Here is a 22,489-nt window from a genome sequence, read left to right on the forward strand (position 1 = left end):
TAAGCGTTTACTATGTACCAAGCACTGTTCTAAGCGCTGGGGTAGAAACGGATAATTGGGTTGTCCCACATGACACTCACAGTCTTAATCCCCATTTTACATATTAGGTCACTGAGGCATAGAGAAGTTAAGTGACTTGCCCAAAGTCACACAGATGATAAGCGGCAAAATCTGAATTAGAACCCATGACCTCTGACTCCCAAGCCCGTGCCCTTGCCAGTAAGCTATGCTGCTTCTCTTAATAATGGTAATTGTTAAACTCTTACTATGTGTCTAACACCCTTCGAAGCACTGGGATAGTTACAAGGTAATCAGGTTGCCCAACGTGGGGCTCACAATCTCAATTCCCATTTTATAGATGAAGTAACTGAGGCACAGAGAAGTTAAGTGGCTTGCCCATGATCACACAGCAGATAAGTGGCAGAAGTGGGATTAGAACCCATGTTCTCTGACACCCCAGCCCATGCTTTTTCCACTTAACCATGCTGCTTCTGAACATTAGTGCTATTGGGCGGGGAGTGGGATGCCCAATTGGTACAGATCCTAGTGCGTAGGCAACACATAAGGGATGACAAATAGGAAAAATGAGAAACTGGTGGAAAGAGCAAGCACCTGGGAATCTGGGGACCTGGGTTCTAATACTGACTTCAAAACTTGCCTACTGTGTGACCTTGGGGAATTCACTTAATTTTCTCTATGCTTCATTATTCTCATCCATAAGATGGGTATTACGTACCTGATCTCTTTCCTCCTTAGACTGTGAGCCCCATGTGGGACAGGGACTTTGTCTGATCTGATTATCTAGCATCTACCCCAGCTCTTAGAGTGCCTTGCACATACCAAGTGCTTAACAAATACCATATTATAATTAGCATTTTTCATCCCGAATCTTGAAAAATCTAAAGGAAACTAAAAGAGTAAAATTTGAGAGATACTGAATTTTGAAGAGAGGCTATGACCTCTATTTTATGCATATAAATCAAGCAAATGATGATTGATAAATTATAAGTAGATTGCAAATGTGTCTGCTTTTTAAATGTACATATGTACATATTTATTATTCTATTTATTTTATTAATGATGTGTATATATCTATAATTCTCTTTATTTATTTTGATGCTACTGAAGTCTGTCTACTTGTTTTGTTTTGTTGTCTGTCTCCCAGCTTCTACACTGTGAGCCCATTGTTGGGTAGGGATTGTCTCTATCTGTTGCCAAATTGTACTTTCCAAGCACTTAGTACTGTGCTCTGCACACAGTAAGCGCTCAATACATATGATTGAACGAATGAATAAATAATTTAGGCTTTATAGTAGTAGGCATTCATTCAAGATAAAATAGAAGATGAGCAGGTGGCTTGAGGATGGACACTATGTCTGAGACAAATACAGTGATAATTCAGAATGGGGATGTCAACTTTCCGCTTCCTCAGAAGAACTAGTTGAATAAGGCAGTTTAGTTATTATTATAAATGAAATAAATTTGAGAATTGACTTTGCTGAGGACATAATGATTCTCTGTCTGGAGAACAGCACAATTAATTAACTCACACAGGCTTGGAAAGTCAATTCCTGGTGAACTCTCATTTCCATAAAGGAGAGAATACCCTATGAAATATTAGATTGGGTTATCTATGTAATGTCTCATACACAGATATGGGTCTTCTAGAATTAAGGCAAAAAATTCCTCAAAGTCATCTCTCAAATCTGAGTACATAATGCATCTCCTCCCTGCAATTGCTTCATTTCAAATGCAAGTTTAAGTAATCTACAGGAGGCAAATTATAGTTGACCCTATTAAAGGGCTGATTCCAAGGCTTTCAAAAATGCAGAAATTCATCTAGGGACTCAGTGACTGATGCAGAGACGATAGTGATTTGGGGGGACTCCCCTCAGCTATTATCCACATGTCTACAGAATACTTATGCAAAATAGAATGGTGTTGACAAGGGCTTTTACTTAACAGTTCAGATCCTAACTCCATTTTATGCTTTCATAAAATCAGGTATTCCTCAGCTTTCTTCAGGTTGAATCTTGAATCATTTCATTTACTTTTAATCTTGCCAACTCTCCCATGGCATCATATACAAATGAAGAACAATATTGACTTTAGGATGATTTTTTATATGTGTCCAGTATGGAAGGAATTGTCAGTCCCACAATCATTTTGTTTCAGCCACACATGGCTAACTGAGCTCTGTCAGTATTATCATCTTCCAGCCCAAAGAACTTTCTCCACCTAAGAAAACTCCACCTCAGTTTGTACACATACACACACACCCCTAATGTTATAATTATTTACTGTGTGTTACTTAGGTATGTGAGAACTAAGAGGTGTGGTACTTAATTGATGGGCTCAGAAGATCTATGAGCAGCTGACTCCTTTGTCAAGCAGAAAGTATTACAGCAATTCAAGGCTAGGTTCAGGATGTCCTATTCCATTACTTTGTATTTGAAAATGAAGAATGACTCTTGCGCTTGATACTGGCAACTTTATGTACTATGTAATTATGAATCAAAGCGATTAAGATAATTAAGCATTTTCTAATGATGGGTGTTTTCTAATTAAAATGTTGTTATGGCAAGCACACACACACATACATACATAAACATTTATCTATATGTCTGCTTTTGCTCAGAAATGACTCCACATAAAGTCAATCCTATTACTGTGTCCTCAATTTTCAACCTCATATTTTCCTGCTCTTCCTCATTCATCATCCTCCTTTGATGTGTGCATAAAAACTGAAAATTTCCAGGCAGAACCATGATAACAAAAATCAGTAATGTTGATTAGCACTGGAAGAGGCTACCAGCCTTACCTTCTCACTGAAACTACCTTGGAGGAATCAAAACAGGGCCATAGTTGGGTTGGCTAAAAAATTAAAACCAGAGGTTGAAGTCTCTTCCCATATGTTCTCCAACAACTGTATCTTCCCCTACAATCCTACTTCTACGGTTTTACCAGAGCATTACTACATGGCCTCCCTCTTGTCACCAATCTTAAGTTCCTTTAAAATTCTACTGAAGTCCATTTCCTCCATTAAATCTTCCCAAATGAATGCCACCTGGCTGAAGGCACATGAACAATTTCCCCTAACCTCTAAGTACTTGAAATCAGCTCAGTAAGTACTATTTGTACATTGCCCTGTAATTTGTGTACTTAGAACCCTTTAATACTGCATGCTTATTTTTTATGGTATTTGTTAAGCACTTACTACATGTTAGGCACTGTAATTAAGCACTGGAATAGACACAAGGTTGGACACAGTCTCTTTCCTACATGGGCGTCACTATTTAAATTCCCATTTTACAGATGAGGTAACTGAAGTACAGAGAAGTTAAGTGACTTCCCCAAGGTCACAGAGAAGACAAGTGGCAGAGACAGGACTAGAACCTTGGTTCTTCTAACAGTCCTGTGCTCGATCCATTAGACAACTGCTTCCCTGTAAATGCTCCTTAATCTTATGCTTTAGGCTAATTTTTGTTTTTCTTTTTGTCTTTTCTCCTCTAGGATTTGCAAACCTGACCAGCTTTGAGGGCAGAATGGCCTGGTATTTTTGTGATTTGTATACCTCAGAGTATAGGCTCTCAATTTATGTATTTATATCAATGTCTGTCTTCCCCTCTAAACTGTAAGCTCATTGTGGGCAGGGAATGTGTCTGTTTATTGCTTTACCGTACTCTCCCAAGCTCTTAGTAGAGTGCTTTGCACAAGTAAGCGCTCAATAAATATGATTGAATGAATGAATGAAATTAATAATATTGATGGACTGACAAAGACTAGAAGAGGGCAACTGGAGAAAGAAAGGAAGTCTGCAGGCAGTAACTGTGAACAGACAGGAGGAGGAAGTTTCTCAATTAATCAATCAATGGCATTTACTGAGTGCTTACCATGTACAGAGCACTGTACTAAGTGCTTGGGAGAGCACAATACAACAGAGTAAGTAGACACATTCCCTGCCCAGAATGAGCTTACAGTTTATGTATTCATCCTCCACCATAACTTGTAGATTTTTCATGACTTTTTCTTCCTGATTCTAAAGAATTTCCATTGATATACCTAACACCTTCCTTGGATTAGTTTACTTTTTGCTCATATTTTTATTTTTTCTTAGCCTCTCCAATATTCTTCACACCTACATTGTTTTATTAAACAAAGCTTCTTATGCAGTTCAATTTTCTCCCATGTAATCACTGAATAAAGCAAACATTTATTCTTTCTATATCTAGTAGGTATCTTAGCTCAAAAATATCTTCGGTTTAGGACCTGGAGCCTTGATGATAGTCTTAGACACTCACAATCCAATTTCTTTAACCCTCTCTTCCCTGACTGCCATCTTCAACTGTTAGCTCTCCAATGGCTCCTTCTGTTTTCAAACATACTCATGTCTCCCCATCCTAAAAATAGCTCTTGAACCCACAGAGCCTTCCAGTTATCACCCCATCGCCCTCCTACCATTCCTTGCCCAATTCCGATTGATTGATTCTCTAGGCCGAAACATTACGAAACATCTCATACATAAACTCATCTGAAAGCCAAGCACCCAGGGGATAGCAATCAAGCTCACACAGTTCTGATGAACTGACACAAAACAAATCAAAAATAATAATAATAATAATAGTGGTAAATGTTAAGTGCTTCCTAGGTGTCAGGCCCTATACTAAGATCAGTCTGAAGAGGAAGGAGAACAGGTTGTGAATCCCCATATTGCAGGAGAGGGAACTGAGTCACAGAGAAGTTAAGGGACTTTCCCAAAGTCATGCAGCGGACAAGTGGCAGAACTGAGATTAGAACCCAGGTGCTCTGACTCCCAGACCCGTGCTCTTTCCACTAAGTCACGCTGCTTCTCTAGGCATAGGACCACAGACAGAAGGAGAGGAATGAACCAGAAAAAGAATTAAGGAAGAAAAAGCAAATCTGCACAAAATAGTTCCCTTTCCTCCAAGCATGAAATACCTGCATCAGGAGGACTTCCTCTGGTATCCAACCAGCCCCATCCTCCCTCCACCACTCTATAAATAATTCAATATCATGACATGAGGTACTAATCTACACTCCACCCACACTCCATCTTCACCATATAAAGATCCTATTCCTTTAAGCCACTCAATTAGCACACTGGATTTCCAACTCCCTTTACCATACAACAGGTCTTTTTACACAGGCATCACACTCTTCTCTTCCCTGTTACCAGCCAGCCAACCACAGAGACACAGACACAGATTCAGATATACTCAAAACCACACACACACACCCCTATTCCTTGAGCACACATGTTATATAAAGAACTGAGAGGAGATCTGACCATTCTCCCAAGTGCTTAGAACAGTGCTCTGCACACAGTAAGCACCAATGATTATGCTTGATTACTGTGTGGAGGGCACTGTTCTAAGCTCTTAGGAGAGTACAATATAAACACAGCAAGCACTCAGAAATATCATTCATTGTCTGATTGATTACTGAGACAGCAAAAAAATGGATCATTCAGCCTAATGGTTCACTTTGGAGTCTGAATTACACCAGATATGATCCTTGGACATAATATTTTCTCACTTGGGACATCTACCTACAGAATCCTCATCCTAGAATTTAAACATCTTCCCATCACGGTCTCTGGGCATATTTCTTCTGGCTCCCCTAAATTTCCTCCATTGAATTATAAAGTCTTCTGGCTAGTATTGTAATACATGATGTTCATCATAATTGTATCATCAGTGCAGTTTCTCCCCCCAAAATTAATTCATTCCCTTCAGTTTATTCATTTGGTAATGGAGAAAAACTCAGGGATCTGGAAAAACTATTACAGTGTTCTCATGACACTAAAACATTATTTCTGGTCTAATTATGTTCTCAATTAGACTTAAATTCTGTCCATCTTAATTAGAATTCAATACTGGCATGTGTTATATAAGGAAACAAAAATACCTCCCAACTTGTCTCCAAACTGCATTTCAAAATGTTTTAGAACCCAGAAAAGCAGTGAAGTGTCAGCAAATCCTAAATTTGGTTTGGCATCTGAAGATCACAAGATTACAGTCTTAAGTCTGAAAGAAACTAAAACACAGTTGTTCAGAGATCTATGTGCAATGACTATACAAAGAATGAGACTGCGGTGAAATAGATGCGTTGTGATAGTGAGGCAGCAGTAATGTGAAATGTCAAAACAGGTATATGCTTTCACAATACTGTTCAGAATTATAGTAGATCAGAGCAAAGGAATTGGAATACTGTTTGGCATTTGAGAGTATTAAGTGAAATGTACAACCTTAGTTTATTCTCTATGCTCTGTTCTAAGGGGAAAGGAAGAGGCAACTTTAGGTGGATTGTACCAAGGTTTTTTTATTTTTGTGATAACATATGCTTTTGTGTAGGACTGCTGGTTAGGAAGTATGTGCTCTAATTGCCATATAAGATTAAAATCATAGATCTTAATAATTGTCTCTGGCTGTCACTGCTGAGATTTAAATTGTGCTAGATCTTGCAAGATCTCACAACTAGTTCCAGTTTCAGAAGGCATGGGAGAAGAAGCTTGAAAATGTTTCCTGGATGGGAATTCGAAGGAGGAATTTCCAGCTCCTTCCCTCTTCAGTCTATCATAATCACAGCAGCTAGGATCATCTTTCTCAAGCATCAGTAGGATTGTCTCAACATTGTAAATCACTGGAATGCATTGTGTGCTTACTGTGGGTGTCATATTCTGCTAAGCAGGTGCCTAAAAGAATATAACGGAAGTAAAAGTTGCCATCCCTTTCACTGAGGATCTTATAATGTGGAAATGTGCAGGTATAAAATAGTTGTAAATAGTGGATGCAGTAAGAAATTATCATCAATATTCACTGAACCCCTTCTGTGTTTAAGCACTGTATTGGGAGCTGGGAGACAGACAGAAGTAGAAGATATAAGGCCTGCCCTCAACAAGCTTAGAATCTGATGAAGAAGCAGTTGTATCTGACCTAATAACAGCTAAAGGGAATAGGATCCCAATTGTTAATCACATCAATCAGTCAATCATATTCACTGAGCACTTACCATGTGCAGAGCACTGCACTAAATGCCTGGGAGAGGACAATGTGACAAATTTGGTGCACACATTCCCTGCCCACAAGGAGATGTCAGTCACATCAAATTAAAATTCCTGTGAAGGCTTCAAATACCTGCCCTCCATCATCACCCTAATTTTTTCTCTTCTTTGACCCTTACCAATCCCACATTAATATCCATGTGTCTACCTTCACCTATCCCCATGCTTGTCTTACCCTTGAATGACTGAAACAAAAGGCTGGTAAGTTATTCCTGGGAGTCAGAAGGACCTGGGTTCTAATACTGTTTCCACCACATGTCTGCTGTGTGACTTTGGGCAAGTCACTTCACTTCTCTGGGCCTCAGTTACATCTCTTTAAAATGGGGATTAAGGGTATGAGCCCCATGTCAGACAAGGACTGTGTTCAACCTGATTAACTTGTAACTACCCCAGCACTCAGAACAGTATCTGGCACATTCATTCATTCATTCATTCATTCATTCATTCATTCATTCATTCATTCAATTGTATTCATTGAGTGGTTACTGTGTGCAGAACACTGTCCTAAGTGCTTGGAAAGTACAATTCTTCAACAAATAGAGACAGTCCCTACCCAACAATGGGCTCACATAGTAAGTGCTTAATAAGTACCATAATTATTATTGTTGCCACAGTTCAAGTGATGGGTATAAGAGATCTGAGATGGCTAACTTCTCTGAAACTCATTGCACATGCTTCATTGATATTATTCAGGATCAACTCATCTAGCTCTTACCATCCAGGTAAACAGAGTTGGCATTCAGTTCCCCAAAAGAGCAAAGGTTTTTTTAAAAATCAGTAGGAAATGCAAGCTGTTTGGAAAAGCCAATTCATTAAAATGGACCAACCCCACGGAGGGCCAGGTGCCATCAGTCACAGGAGCATCTGGAGGAGGTTATGACATGACAGAGGAGATAAATACTTTGCACTGCATCACGGTTACAAATGAGGATAAGAGCTTCTTTGCTTTTCTAGGCTTGAACCTCAATATCTGGAAAACACAGGCCTCAAATGTGTTCCAAAGTCACCTTTGAATATTCTTTTACAGAAACGGTCTCTTTAGATGCCCTCCTGACCTGCTTTATAATGTCCAAAACAACAGAGAACATATCTAAATTTAATACTTCCTTCTTAACCACACAGGAACTCCCAAATTTGCCAATAATAGATTGCATGTCCACTTCCCATAACTGGCGTACAACTCGGATGAAGAAAAACCATGTAAAGAATCAGTTCATATCTGGAGAGGAAGTGCTAACATGGTAGGTTGAGGACGAACCCCAGAAGAAGAGGAAAAAGGTCGGGAAGCCAGAATTCTCAACAGGCCTGGGGATTAATAACCTGGACCCTTTATAGGCTAACAAACCAGCTGTGTCCTGAAAGCATACCTTTTCACATTGTGGAGTAGTAATGAAACTGATTAAGCACTTGTAATATACAAAGTCCTTTGCTAAGAGATGTAGTAAGGACATTGATTCATACATGGTCCTAATCCCCAGGGAGTTAACACTCTATAGGCAGTAGAGTACGGGACAGAGCAAAAGGGAAACGATAGCACAATGATTGAACAATAACTATAAGAATAGAGGTTCACTAATCCATTCAAACATAGCACTCGAGGAGTGCCTTTTGTGTGTGGAGCACTGTATGAAGTAATTGGTTTGATGAAGTCTCCCTAGGAAATGACAGATGATCCTCCATCCCGTCAGAAAGATTGCGGGACCAAGAATCTGTGAGAAGAAATTGGTTATATAGCTAGTGGTTTACACAGGGTCATTCATACTCTTCCTCATTCCTGTCAATCATGTTCCTGCAGGGGCAGTAGGTACAACAAGCAAATAGGCAGGCTGAGTGCCCCACCATATTGTGAATTCCACTTGAGAACTTTACTTGCAGGATCCATTCACAGCTAGCTACTTTTCAGGATTCATGATGAGCCTGTCCTCCACAAAAGATGCCCCTGGCAGTTCTTTCATGAGAAATATTTACTACTGATGGCATATTCCCAACCGGTTCTCCTTTACTATTGGTTGCTTCAGACTTCTGAGATGGGCCCTCATTTAATCCTACTACTCTGATTCCCATTTGTCTGTGACATAAATCATATCCAAATAGCATCTGAAATAACTGCTTTAAAACTGAAAATGGTTATTTTTATTTCAGCATAAACTGCTCTCCACTGGAAAGATGGTTTCAAATAGAAATTGTCATTTCCAAACAGAAGTAAAAGCTAACTCTTTACAATATAGGCAAGACAAAATGATGAACACATGGAGAACCTATAGAAATGAGGCAGGTTCTGAATATTCTGGTGACATGGGAAGGGATTCATCCTGAAAGAAAATGTTCTCATCGTATCACTCTTCATTTTGGGGGTACTCAAAATAGAAGCTTATGTCATACTCTAGGATACCAGGCTGTTGGCATTTTTTTCTTTAATTTCTCTAAATGACCTACAAGCATACTATGAGTAATGATTGATATTAAAGGAACAGGCAAAACTACATACTGCTCTCCAATATTTTCAATATTCCAGAAATTGATAAAACATAAAAGAACCACATACTTTATTGAGAAAATTGAAACCATCAGTGTGATGTTCCTAAAATCTCCCCTGCTCCTCCTCAGTCCCTCCCTTCTCTGGTCCCTTCTTCAACTCTCCCATCTTTGCCAGCATATCTCAAGAAGAAATCTACTGCTTCTTCTCAAAATCCACACCCTCCACCTGTACCATTGATCCCATCCTTTTGCACCTTATCAAGGAGCTTGCCCTCCCCTTTCTCCCTGACCACCATCTTTAACTGTTCACTCTCCAGTGACTTCTTCCCCACTACTTAGGGAAGCAGCATGGTGTAGATGGTCGAGCATGGGCCTAGGAGTCAGAAGGTCATGGGTTCTAATCCTGACTCTGCCACTTGTCTGTGTGACCTTGAGCAAGTCACATCACTTCTCTGAGCCTCAGTTACCTCATCAGTGAAATGGGGATTGAGACTGTGCGTCCCATGTAGGGCAGGGACTGTGTCCAACCCTATTTGCTTGTATCCATCCCAGTGCTTAGTAAAGCGTCTGGCACATAGTAAGTGCTTAAGAAATACCATAATTATTAATATTTTAAACATGTTCAGGTCTTCCCTATCCTAAGAAAATACTACCTGAACCCCATGGCTCCTTCCAGTTTTCACCCCATCTACCTTCTACCATTCCTTTCCAAACTTTTTGAGTGAGTTGTCTACACCTGCTCTCTCCACTTCCTCTCTTATTATTTTCTTGACCACCTCCAATTTGGCTGCTGCCCCCTTTGCTCCACAGGAACTGCCCTCTCAAAGGTCTCCAATGATCTTGTTACCAAATCCAATAGTCTCTACTCCAACCTTATCCTCCTAGACCTCTATATCAATCAATCATATTTATTAAGCACTTAATGTGGGCAGAGCACTGTACTAAGCACTTGGCAAAGTTTAATATAACTGAGTTGATAGACACATTCCCTGACCACAATGAGCTTACAGTCTAGAGCTGCTTTTGACACTGGCTACCACTCCCTTCTCCTGGAAACATTACCCATCCTTAGCTCCACTGACACTGTCCTCTACTGGTTCTACTTTTATCTCTCTGACAGCTAATTCTCTGTCTTTTTCATGGGCTCCTCTTCTTCCTCTCAACCCCTAACTGTGGGAGTCCCTCTAGTTTCAGCACTGGCTTCCCTTCTATTCTCCATCTACACCCACTCCCTTGGAGAACTCATTAATTTACATGGCTTCAACTACCATCTTTACGTGGTTGATCCTACTGTGATCTTGTCTATCTCACAGCCAACCTCTTGCCCATGTCCTGCCTCTGGCCTGGAACATCCTCCCTCTTTATATCTAACAGACGATGGCTCTCCCCTTCTCAAAAGTCTTATTAAAAGCACATCTCCTCCAAAAGTCCTTCTCTAACTAAACCTTCATTTCCATTTTTCCCCCACCTCCTTGTGCATCCCCTGTGCACTTGGATTTGCACACTTTATCTCCCCCACAGCACTTATGTACATATTCATAATTTATTCATATTAACGTCCATCTCCTCCTCCCCTAGATTGAAAGTTAGCTGTGGTCAGGGAATGCGTCTTCCAACTCTGTTGTACTGTACTCTTCAAACTGCTTAGTACAATACTCTGCACACAGTAAGCACTTAAAAATACAACTGATTGCTTGATTGAACACATTTCCTCAGAGAAAGCATAAGCACTGTAGTCACTCTGTGTTTTCTAGTTACAACACTGCAAATATCCTTGAGAGGGAAACGCATTAGCTGTTGGATTCATCCCATTAGTACCAATTATAAATCTGTGCCAATGTATTGTATTGATTTTGCTGTTTTTTTAGTATTTTGAATCAAACAAACAATAATATTGAGAACTTACTTTGTGAGACCATTGTATTAAGCTCTTGAGAGAGTTCAACAGAGTTGGTAATAATAGTAATAATAATAATTGTGGTAATTGTTATATGTTTACTACATGCCAAGCTCTGTACTAAATGCTGAAGATGATATAAGACAATCAGGTTCCACATGGGGTTCACAGACTAAGTAGGATAGAGACCGGGTATGGATTCCACATTTTGCAGATGAGAGAACTGAGGCCCAGAGAAGTTAAGTGATTTGCCCAAGATCATACAGCAAGGAAGTGCCGGAGCTGTGATTGGAACTTGGTCCTCTGGCTTCCAGGGCCATGCTCTTGTCACTAGGTCATGCTCCTCTACACTGTAAATTAGTTTCTTAAATGTTAAAATTTACCCATTTTTTTCTCTTTTGGCCACTGTCATTCCTCCCCTTCAAAGCTTTACTGAAGGCACATCTCTTTCAAGAGGCCTTCCCACTCTAAGCCCCACTTTTCCTCATCTATCACTCCCTTTTGCATCACTCTGACTCACTCCCTTTGCTCTCCCCCCACACCGCCTCCCGGCACTTATGCATATATCTGTAATTTTTATTATTTATATTGATGTCTGTTTACTTGTATTGATATCTGTCTCCCCCCTTACACTGTGAACTCATTGTGGGCAGGGATTGTCTCTCTTTATTGCTGTATTATACTTTCCCAAGATCTTAGTACAGTGCTCTGCACATATTAAGCACTCAATAAATGCGACTGAATGAATAAATGAATGAATGACCATCCCATCCTAGGTTTTCCCAGCACCCTGTCTAAAACCAAACATGCAGAGCCTCAGGCTTGAGGTGGTTGAATGAAAATAACAAATTAAAGCTGGATCTGCTGATCCGGCATATTGGGTCCTTTTTCCAGGGACTTCCGATGAGTTTTGATGTCCTAGACCCTGGGGAATTTATGTAGTCAAAAGCCAAAGAAGGTATAGTCTTTTAACACAAAAAATGTATCATTAAATAAGAAGCAATAGGTGAAGAAGGTATATCCAACATAGAGACCAGGAACAGGCACTAGTATCATTACTCACTATGGTATTTACCAAGTGCTTACAATCTGCTATGTCCTGGTGGAGATACAAGAGAATCAGAATAACAACAGTCCCTATTCCATCTGGGGCTTACATTTTTAGGAGGGAAGAAGAGCAAATATCCCCATTTTAGAGAAAAGGAAACAGAGGCCCAGATAAACTGAGAGGACTGAATGGTTATAGAGCAATCCGGGGCAGAGCTCAGTCTAAGTCTCCAGAAACTCTCAAACCCTTACGTTTTCTATTAGACCACACTGACTATTCTGCCTCATCATTTCATATGTTGAATGAACTTGGAAGACTCTGGAAGTTCTAGTCACAGCTGCTGCAGTTACTGGAATGAGCTCTGGGACTCAGCTCTGAGCAGCAGTGGGTGGCTGTGATCTATTCCCTCAATTCAGGCCCATTTAGGGAATTTCCCTGTCCCATGATGGGTAAGGAGCAGCATGGCCTAGTGGAAAGAACATGGTCCTGGGAGTCAGATGACCTGGATTCTAATCCCGGCTATGCCAGATGCTTGTTGTATGACAACTCACTTACCTTCTCTGTGCTTCAGTTCTCTTTTCTGTAAAAAGAGCTTAAGACTATGAGCCCCATGTGGGACCTGATTAACTTGTATTTACTCCAGAGCCTAAAACAGCACTTAAAATATAGAAACATTGAACACATACAATAATAGTAATAAAAGCAAAAACAACAACAGTGTTGCCAGCTTCTAAGGTTCTAGATTGAACTGGCAGAACTGGGAAACGTAGGTATGAGCCAGGGCTACCTCTGTGAGCAGAGCACTGTATTAAGCACTTGGGAGAGAAGAATACAAAAGAGTGGGTATTGATTATAATAATAATGATCATGGTGATGATAATTTTGGTATTTGTTCAGCACTCACTTTGTGTCAAGCACTGTTCTAAGTGCTGGGGTAGATCTGAAGTAATCAGGTTGGATGCAGTCCCTGTCCCCCATAGGGCTCACAGTCTAATCCCTGCCCACAAGGAGCTTGCAGGCTAGAGGGGAATAAACTTTGAAATGAATTACAGACAGCTATGTACCTCATTTTCCCCTTTTCCCTCTGCTCCTCCACCTCTCCCTTCCCATCCCCACAGCACTGTACTCGTCCGCTCAACTGTATATATTTTCGTTACCCTATTTATTTTGTTAATGAATTGTACATCGCCTTGATTCTATTTAGTTGCCATTGTTTTTACGAGATGTTCTTCCCCTTGACGCTGTTTAGTGCCATTGTTCTTGTCTGTCCGTCTCCCCCGATTAGACTGTAAGCCCGTCAAACGGCAGGGACTGTCTCTATCTGTTGCCGACTTGTTCATCCCAAGCGCTTAGTACAGTGCTCTGCACATAGTAAGCGCTCAATAAATACTATTGAATGAATGAACATAGTCTCCGGAGGTGAGAAACATAGCAAGATTTTAGGCACGGATCCTCATTATCATTACCACTATCATCATCAGAGGACAATGTGCTTCTGAGGTCCCAGAATTGTCAGAGTACAGACCACAAAGAGGGGTCTTCAGGACTGGCTACTGTATGATGAGTGAAGCGTGGCATGGAGGAGACTTATTTGTTATAGACAGTAAGAGTTGCTAGTTAAAGTCAAGGGAAACTTTCTCAGCAAGCAGGCTTCCATCCAGTCCCTTGGTCTTCCTTCACAGAGGTAGAGGGAAGAGGAGCTTACTCAACTGACAGCCCTGGTCCATCTTAGTGAGGATGTGCACATCATCATCACCATTATTTGGCTTTTATTGAGGACTGCTCTCTGAATTAAGCACTGGTGAAATTTCAAAGAAGACGAGAAAGATCCCTGAGAGAGGCTTTCTCTCAAGGCAGAAGAGAAACAATAAGAGTATATAAGCAGCAGGTCTACTCTGCCATCCAAAGATCAGAAGGGAAGAATTTGGAAGGGCTGAGAGTGAAATCAAGGACACCCTAAGAAAAGAGGAAAAAGGACCTGAAGAACATGTGGCCCAGGATGCTCACAGGAAAATTGAGTTCTGAGGAATGTTAGCAAAAAGGTTTATTGAGTACTGTGAACCTATTCTATTTGTTACATAATTAACTTCTTAATATAATTCACAATTTGGCTACTGAAAACCCATCTAGGACACTAACATTTCTGACTGCCTGAGATAAGGGCTCAGGGAGTTCTGGGGTGCTGGAGAGATATGTTTTCCTGGAAAGCTGAGGCAGGTAGAGGGAGTTTTTTCTCCTGAGATTCTCACAGCCAACCTCGGACGGAAGGATCGATCAATCATATTTGAGCACTGACTGTGTGCACAGCACTGTACTAAGTGTTTGGGAAAGTATAATTTAATAGAGTTGGTAGTCACTTTCCATCCCTACAGTGAGCTTACAGGTCTAGCAGGGGAGATAGACACTGACATAAATAATCAAACTTTAGATATGTACATATGTGCTGTGGGCCTGAGGGAGGGGTGAATAAAGAGAGAAAATCCAAGTGGAAGGGCAACACAGAAGGGAGTGGGAGAAGAGGAAATGAGGGCTTAGTCAGGAAAGGCCTCTTGGAGGAGGTGTGCCTTCAATAAATCTTCAAAGGTGGAAAGAGTGATTGTCACATATTAAGAGGGAGGGCATTCTGGGCTAGAGTCAAACCGTGAGTGAGAGGTCGGTGGTGAGATAGATGCCACAAAGGTACAGTGGATTGGTTGGGATTAGAGGAGAGAAGTGTGGGCTGGGTTATAGTAGAACAGTGAGGTAAGGTAGGAGGGGGCAAGGTGATTGAGTTCTTTAAAGCCGACGGTAAGGAGTGAGAATCAGGATGGCTGGTCCGGATGATCTTTGGTTAAGTGCTTATTTAAAAGACAAGGGTAGTGAACATGGTCAAGGGGGTGAAGAAATGGTATTCCCTTAGGCAGAGAGCCCCAATCTTGCTTGTCCCTGTAACGACAGAAGTATGGAGCTTTAGGACCCAGCAGACTTTAGGAAGCTCACCTAATAACTTGAGCATCCCCACCCTCCTGACAAAGGAATTCTCTAAAACCTGTTACTACTAGAATTCTCCACCACTTGGGTTGGCAAAGTCTCATCCTTTGGGGATTCTCTTAGACAATTCTCTATCCTTGGCAGTTCTCTGAAACACAACATTATTATATCGCATAAGGAGGGCACCCTCCAGCTATGTGCTATAATGACTCAGGAGTCCTGCTACAGTATCAACGTTGTTCCAAAGGATTCTCCTTCAGGGTATGTTTATTGGTTTTTGGTATTAGGTCTTATTCGGGTCACAATACATCTTCTGTCTCAGGAAAAATACCACTGTTTTTCAGCTATGTTTGAATCTCCAAAGTCAATATTTGCAGAAGTAAGCACAGCATGATCTTGCCCGTGGAGATGTTTATTGCTGTGTTCCTGGAGCCCCACTACAATTGGTTTTATTTCTATTTTGAGCTCATCATTAAACGGCTGTTGTGGTCTGTGTCTCATCAGATTGTACTCTGGCTAACCAAAGAGATATTCCTTATTTGGGCTATTAGGGCCAGGTATAATACATTTCCCCTGGTTGCAATGGCAGATGAGGGGAAGAGGGGTTGTAACCTCCCCACCACAATGAATGTCTTTGGAACCAGTCCTCTATAGACTCTGTAGACAATCATCCCCAAAATGCCTGGTAATTCTGGATGCAACATCTACCAAAATGGCTTAAAAGAGGAACATTCAAGCCTGGTACTCCTGATAATGAAGCCTCTACATCTACTACTGCTTCAGAAACCTATTTAACAGCATTGGAATACAGCATACTCTGTATTCACATGTTTGAGACAAAAGACGCTTCAGATTTGTGAATAGTCTAAGTGAGGCAGGAGGCAGGACTGGGACCTAGGAAGATTAATCAATCAAAGGTATTTAGTGAGCGCTTATTATGTGCAGAACAGCACTTGGGAGAGTACAACAGAATTAGTAGACATTCCCTGTATAGTGAGTTTATAGTCTAGAGTAAAACTCACCATTTTACAGATGAGGAAACTGAGGAATAGCGAAGTTAATGAATTTGGTCCCCAGGGCTGTGTTTTTTCCAAAAAAAAATGGTATTTGTTAAGCAATTACTATGTGCCAGGCACTGTACTAAGCGCTGGGGTGGATACAAGTAAATTGGGTTGAACATAGTCCCTGTCCCATAGAGGGCTCACAGTCTTAATCCCCATTTTACAGATGAGGTAACTGAGGCACAGAGAAGTTAAGTGACTTGCCCAAGACCACACAGCAGACTAACGGCAGAGTGGGACTAGAACCCATGACCTTCTGACTCCCAGGCTTGTGCTCTATCCACTACACCATGCTGTTTCCCTTACTAGAAAGAGCTACTTCCAGTAAATATAGCATACTGGTAGTATATATGCAAATATATTTCCTTTGAATTTGAAGACACCAGTGATAGTAAAGTGCAACTATGAGCATATGTGTGTCTTAAAAGGCCCAGGGGGTGAAAGTGCTGTTTAATTTAATATTTGCATATCTGATATTCTTATGTCTTTGTCTCCTTCTTGCTGCCATCAATAAGTGTCCTAATGTCAAGGCCAACTTTACATTACCCACTTACTGGAACAATTGCTGTGCACCCATTCCTGTGTTTAGGTCGAGGTATTGCTGTTTGCTTTCTATAATCAAGTTGTTTCTCAGTTTAGGTGACAGATTTATCTTTTCCTAAAAGTGTCTTATAGCTAACACAGTGCTAACTTAAGTCACACTTTGTTGGGTCCCCAAGAGATATAAGGTATAGTGCATTTTGCTTTTACTTATGATGGTTTTGCCAGAAAAGCATCCTGGAAGTCAGTGTTATCATCCTGCCTTGAAGTCAGTTGGAAGTGCTACCAAGCCCTGCCTCCAACTCCTGCTGTCTGTTGTATCTTTGGGAGCTGATAGGCACAGCCCCACCCCTCCAATTTTACTATGCCTGAGGTTCTGGACTTGCCAGCTGGGTGTCTACTACAGAGGCTGGCTGCTCTCCTCCATCCATGAGCCCACTAGTTTACCATAGGAGTGCAGAGGCAGTGGTGGAGGATGTCTATGTCCCTGTTAGAATTTTGTTCTTTCACCACTGACTGGAATCCAACAATCTATTCTGTAAGGTCATTTGGGCAGGGAATGAGTTTGCTCATTTAGTTGTATCATCAGACAAATCTTTTTATTGGGCATTTAATGTGTCCAGGGCACTGTACTAAGGTCTTAGGAGAATACAATATGACAATATAACAGACACATTCCCTGCCCATTTCTTTCCCAAGTGGTTTGTACTGTGCTCTGCACATAGTAAGCACTCAGTAAGTACCACTGATTGACTGTTAAATCCTAAAGCTTCATTTACCTTTTGCTAAATTCCACGATGCACACATATCCTTGAATGTAAGACATGCCAGGTGAGGCAGCACTAATTTAGAGGAAGAGCTCACCATTACCAGGACTGTTGAGATGTTCAGACAGCCGATTTGACACCCAAAACTTTTATCCTCAAATTACCTGGATTATATGAATCACTTTGTCCATGAAGATTTGACCTAGAAGGAATCTCCCAGAAATTCTGCCCATCTGTCCCAAAATCCAACTTTCTCCAGAAGAGGAAGCTTAATATAAAAAATCCCATAACATCTGTCAGAATATAATGTACAGGTTTCTGCAGGTATGCTCTTCGCAAGGAAGTTACTTCTCAGTGTACAATAAGAGGGATCTTGCAGAATACAAATTGACTAAGGAGATTATTAATGTCATTGAAAAACAATAGAGAAATAACACTACTTGCTAGAGATAATTGAAATGTGCCTTTGGTGGGAATGGTTTTTGAAAAGAATATTACATGCATCTGATGGCAGATTTTTTTAATACTAATAATTACTAAAATTGAGAAATGTCAACAGCCGCAGAATGAACATGAAATACATGAACATGCAATTTTTTTGCTAATGAGATTTTTCAAGGTGAACTATTGTTTTTTGTGCTTTTTATGGTTGCTTTTACAGCTCTATTTATGTTTACTGTAAAATCTGCCCAAACAAAAAGCAGCAAAAAGCAACTTAGGCACAATCCAGCAATAGATGGAATTGACCACTGAAACGGAAAAGATGTCTTTCAGTACTAGAAAGGAGCAGGGGAAGACAACCAGCTTCTTTTTATTGCATTTTATTAAAAGAAATTGGAATGATTTGATAGAAACACATTGGTCTTCTGTGGGAAGTGGCAAGAGGGAATTAAATGGCAGGGAGGAACAGTTTAGCAGAAATTTGTGTCTAGGCAATCCCTTGGTGACCCAGTGCCTGGATGCATTCTCCTAGATGACATAACTCTCCTGAAAGTATTTTTCTCCACTGGGTCAACAAAGAGGAAATTTTCTGGCACTCCGAAGATATTCCACCAGTTTTCCCACAAGACTGTAAACATTCCTGGAGATCCAAAGAGCCTGGACTACTAAATTGTGAACTTTGGAAGGGAATTCTAATCCATACTACACCATTCTCTGTACTGCACTCAGTATAAGGCCCTCCAAGTTTAGGGTTCAGATACTTTCTATTCCTATCCCCGGTAATGGGATTAAGTGTAAACTTGTTCAGGAGGCTCTAGTGGACCTGAGGGGCATTAAAATTGAAAAAAGGAGCTGGAAATATTTGAGCCAATGGACTATTGTGTAAACTCCATCCTTGTTTCACTTGCTTTGCTTGTCCCCACACAGCTTGTAAAGGAATACCTGAATTTTACTGCAAGAATATGTCATAGAGCTCAACATACAATCCTGAATAGGAAGAAAACAAGCTTCTTAAGCCTGCAGAGTAAACCTTAAATAGGCTTGATTGATGTTGGACAGTGGGAAAGACTGTGTCCTTATAATAATAATAATAATGTTAGTATTTGTTATGCTCTTACTATGTGCAGAGCATTGTTCTAAGCGCTGGGGTAATACAGGATACAGATACAGGATAATCAGGTTGTCCCACGTGAGGCTCACAGTCTTCATCTCCATTTTCCAGATGAGGTAACTGAGGCCCAGAGAAGTGAAGCAACTTGCCCACGGTCACACAGCTGACAAGTGGAAGAGCTGGGATTCAAACCCATGACCTCTGACTCCCCAGCCGGGCTCTTTCCACTGAGCCACGCTGCTTCTCTATACACAGAGCAAGGATGTCATCATTTGTCTTCATTCTAGACATGTCCCCAGTGGGGTAAAAAGCAGTTATTATCATTAATAAAATTAATAACAATAATAATGAAATTTGTTCAAATTCTTACCCTGTGCCAAGCACTATACTAAGTACAACCAGATCATATGTGACTGAAGGCAATAAGGGAGAGAACAGATATTTAATCTCCATTGTATAGATGCAGAAACTGAGGCACAGGGAAATAAATTTACTTGTCCAAATTCACAAAAGTGTGATGCACAAGTAGGCCAGTGTTGGGGCATGGATTGGAACCCCAGTCACCTGACTCTCAGGCCTGTGCTCTATCCTCTAGGCCACACTGCTTCAATATGAACTTCAATATTTGTCCCCTAGTTCTGGCACTGTGGTAGTTGAAGGACAGCAAATTCTGGTCTCCCCTCTCCACTCTCTCTTTGTAGATTCTATTATCTACTTTGCAGATTAAGTCAAAAAGTTTTAAAATAATAATAATAATGGTATTTGTCAAGCACTTACTATGTGCCAAGCACTGTTCTAAGCACTTGGAAAGATACAAGGTAATCACATTGTCCCACGTGGGGCTTAGAGCCTTAATCCTTATTTTACAGATGAGGTAACTGAGGCACTGAGAAGTGAAGTGACTTGCCCAAAGTCACACTGCTGACAAGTGGTGTAGGCGGGATTAGAACCGCTGACTCCCAAGCCCATCCTCTTGACACTAAGACACGACGCTTCCTTTAAATGATCCCCATAGGTAAAATGCTCCATCCTTCTGTCAATTTTAATTTCTCTGCTTTTCACCTATTCTAACAGTGCAATAGTACTTCCTTAAAGGCAACCAAAATTGTATGTAGAGTGATACGGGATGACATGCTCCAGTGAATCAGGGTTTTATGAATCATAAAACTATTTTTTTGATACCATGGCTAAAGAGACTATGGATGTGAACTAGATCCCTGCTTGCCAGTGTGGCTAAGAAGCAAGATGGTTGCTTGACTCACAGCCCTTTGACAAGGCACACGCTGTAGTAATAGAGGGGCTTTTCTATGGTGAAACCGAAGTTCCATAGTTCATAGCTTCATGCCTTACAATAGCTTTATGAGCTGGGAAAGAGGTTTTCTAAGGAATATCGTCTAGTGATATCATTAGTGGACCAAATGCTGCATGAAATTCATTCATTCATAGCCGTATAGATGACCAAGCCATCAAAATTCTAAAAACTAGAGGACTACAATTGGCAAGAAAATAATAATGACGGTATTTGTTAAGCGGTTACTATGTACCAAGCACTCTTCTAAGCACTGGGGTAGATACACGGTAATCAAGTTGTCCCACATGGGGCTCACAGTCTTAATCCCCATTTTACAGGTGAGGTAACTGAGGCACAGAGAAGTTAAGTGACTTGCCCACAGTCACACAGCTGATATGTGGCGGAGCTGCAATTAGAACCCAAGACCTATAACTCCCAAGTCCGTGCTCTTTCTCCTAAGCCATGCTGCTTCTCTAATAATAATGGTATTTGTTAAATGCTTACTATGTGACAGGCATTGTGCTAAGCACTGGGGTGGATACAAACAAATTAAGTAGGACACAATGCCTGTCCCATGTGGGGCTCACAGTTTCAATTCCCACTCTACAGATGTTGTAACTGAGAAATAGAGAAGTTAAGTGACTTGCCAGTGTCACACAACAGACAATTGGTGGAGCCTAGATTAGAACCCATGACCCTCTAACTCGCAGCCCTGTGTTCTATCCACTGTGCCAGGAATAATGTGCAAAAGAAAGCAAAAATTAAAGTTGAGTTGGAGCAAGGAACAGGGTTAAGATTTGAGACTGGAGTTGAAATTAAGGATAGATCTATGATTAAAATTAGGGATTTAGCTCCCTTGTGTGCTGGGAATGTGTCTACCAACTCTGTTGTACCATACTTTCCCAAGAACTTAGTACAGTCCCCTTCACTCATTTATTCATTCATTCAATCAATAATATTTATTGAGCGCTTATTATGTGCAGAGCACTCTACTAAGCACTTGGAATGTACCATTTGGCAACAGATAGAGACAATCCCTGTCCAGTGACAGGCTCACAGGTGGATAAAAGTGGAAGTGCTTGGCATCCACTTGGGCCCTGATAAGATAGCTGCTGGGTATTGGGATTCTCTCCACGACTCCTGATGCATCTTTTACTGATTCTTGGGGCACAAAATACCAGAGTCATCAGAAAGAATGCTCAGTTGTGCACACAACCAGCATCTCTTTCTGGCATTCCATGGCTCTACTACATCAGGGGAGGCAGTCCATGGGGAACTTTTCAGCCTTGCTGATCTGCTGAATGTCAGAATTTTATACTACTATTCCAATCAATTAATAGTATCTCTTGAGCACTTACTCTGTACAGAGCACTGTACTGAGCACTCGGGAGAGAATATAACATATGTGTTAGACATTTTTTTTTATGGTATTTGTTAAGTGCTAATAGGCACTGTAGGAGATTACAGTCAAGAGTTCTTGCTTCCATGTTTGACCTATTTAATCTCTTTTTATCATTTGTTCGTGCTGCTTAAATGTTTGGAAACTTTGATTTTTTTATCATTTCCTTTGGTTTTGCTTTCTCTCTACAGCCTCAGTTATAATTATTCTCCCTCCGTCAGATCACTGGACATCTTCCTTGCCTGCTCTTGGTCCTTCTGTAACAGAAGTTGTGTCTTTTTCACAATCTTTTCTCTTGCTAATTTTCATGATTGATAAGACTATTTCTTAGGTCTACTGAAAACAGATCAATGTGCATTGCCATCTCCAGCTAAAAACAGGTCTACATTAGCTTAGCAAGGA

The sequence above is a fragment of the Ornithorhynchus anatinus genome, chromosome 2 (genome assembly GCF_004115215.2).
Source record: "Ornithorhynchus anatinus isolate Pmale09 chromosome 2, mOrnAna1.pri.v4, whole genome shotgun sequence".
NCBI classification, from domain to species: Eukaryota; Metazoa; Chordata; class Mammalia; order Monotremata; family Ornithorhynchidae; genus Ornithorhynchus; species Ornithorhynchus anatinus.